Consider the following 2,001-nt stretch of genomic DNA (forward strand, 5'->3'; position numbering starts at 1 on the left):
TTCTGTGAAGTAATTTTTCTTAAAATTCCCCCTGAACCTCGCCCCCCTCCAGTCTCCGTGCACATCCTCGTGTCCTATTGTGTTTGCTTTTGGATTCGGACTTCTTTTGGATCCTGGTGCTTTTTTTCAAAAACCTCTCAAAAACAGCTTAAATCGTAGAATTTGGGGGTATTTTTGATCCTACTGTATAGTGTTATTAACCTCAATGACCATAATTTCCACTCATTTCCAGTCTATTCTGAACACCTCACAATATTATTTGTAGTCCTAAAATTTTCACCGAGGTCACTGGATGACTAAGCTAAGCGACCCAAGTGGCCGGCACAAACACCTGGCCCATTTAGGAGTGGCAGTGCAGTGGCAGACAGGATGTCACTTATAACAATTTTCCCCAAACATCACATGATGCAAAGATAAATAAATAAAAAAAGAGGTGCAAGATGGAATTGTGATTGGGCCCTCCCAACCACCCTTATGTTATATAAACAGGGTCTGCCACACGACTGTGGCTGAAATGACTGGTTGGTTTGGGCCCCCACCAAAAAAAGAAGCAATCAATCTCTCCTTGCTCAAACTGGCTCTACAGAGGCAAGATGTACCGGACTGGACTTACTTAATGGGTGCAGTGAGGTGATGGACATAGAGTCCTGGTCCTCCTCCTCCGCCACCGCCTGTGACAGTGTAGGGCCTGTGAAAGCAAAAATTCCATGAAATATACTTTTGTATTCTGTGTTGAATACAGTAAAGCAAAAATTCAGTCAGGAATTGGAGGAGGAGAGTAGATTTCGCACACAGAGACGAGAATGTCGAGGCCAGAATCAGGGGGTAGTGGAGGAGGGTTAGGATACCGTACCTCACCCTGTTGGGATTGCTGCAATCAGGATGCATCAGGATCACCCTGCTGGTCATGCAAACCCAACCCATTGGTTTAACACAATGTACAGTACAGTACAATACTTTAGTTTACTTACCAAGTTGGGGAGAGGGCTTTTTCTCCCCTTCCTCATCACTGTCAATAATTACTGTGTGGAAAATAAAAAAATATTATAAACAAAATACAGTAGAGTACAGTTACTACAAAATTGCACAGTAGTACAGTGCTACAGGAGGCAGAGATATATTCATAATACAGTAGGAGCAGAATGACTGTCCAGTGGTAGGGGACATACAGTACTGTACTGTGCCTGTATTTAACTCGTGTTGGAGGAGAGGCGATTTCGCACACAGAGGCGAAAAGGGGTCTTCACAGTGAGGGAAATACTGTACAGTACATGTTTGGAATTCCCTGCCTGAAAAGTAATAAAAGTGGACTTGGTCAATACTTTTAAGAATGGGCTTGAGAAAATCCTACTGTACTTACTATACTCCTCCGGCTCAGAGTCCACGTACAGGTAAGTGACATCTGTGTTGAATATAAAAAAAACAAAAAGAAAAGTCAATGGGATTTCTGCAATCAGGATACCGCTGTCGGTCACTTGACTGCTGGAATCCTGACCACTGGTCACGCAAACCCAAGCCATTGGTACTGTTAATAAATCAATGAATGCAGAATGTAGAGTACTGTACAGTAGATTACAATTCTTACCAGGCTGGCCTGAAGGCTCCCCCATTTCCTCCTCCTCCTCCTCGGTATCAATAACGAGGCGGTCTGTGTGTACAAGATAACAAGTATTGTAAAATAAAAAAATTACAGTAATACTGTAGGAAACTAGTGTGTCTGTAACAAAAATAATGATTACCACTTCCAGAGCTCTGCTGGTCAGACGGTGTTGGTGGTGGTGGTGGTGGTGGTACTGTGAGAAAAAACAACAGTGCTGTAAGTGAAGCTGTCAATTGGAAACATGTACTGTACAGTATCCAGGACACATGTACAGTAGTGTAACAACGATGACAGTAGCACCAGAATTCTCGTTACACAATACCTGGCAGCGCAGCAGGTGGTGGTGGTGGTGGTGGTGGTGTTGTTGGTACTGTGGGAAAAAAAATAACAGTACTGTAAGT

The 2,001-nt window shown here is 43.2% G+C and overlaps 1 long non-coding RNA gene across 1 annotated transcript; it reads right to left on the reverse strand.

The window, feature by feature from the left end:
- Positions 1–612: 612 nt before the first annotated feature.
- Positions 613–1,796, reverse strand: LOC134956716 (uncharacterized). The gene is made up of 5 exons (XR_010186121.1): positions 1,740–1,796; positions 1,586–1,648; positions 1,361–1,402; positions 972–1,022; positions 613–688 (listed from the first exon to the last, which is right to left on the reverse strand). It is a non-coding gene; the product is annotated as an uncharacterized LOC134956716 (long non-coding RNA).
- Between the last annotated feature and the right edge of the window lie 205 nt (positions 1,797–2,001).

Source organism: Pseudophryne corroboree, chromosome 9 (assembly GCF_028390025.1).
Source record: "Pseudophryne corroboree isolate aPseCor3 chromosome 9, aPseCor3.hap2, whole genome shotgun sequence".
NCBI classification, from domain to species: domain Eukaryota; kingdom Metazoa; phylum Chordata; class Amphibia; order Anura; family Myobatrachidae; genus Pseudophryne; species Pseudophryne corroboree.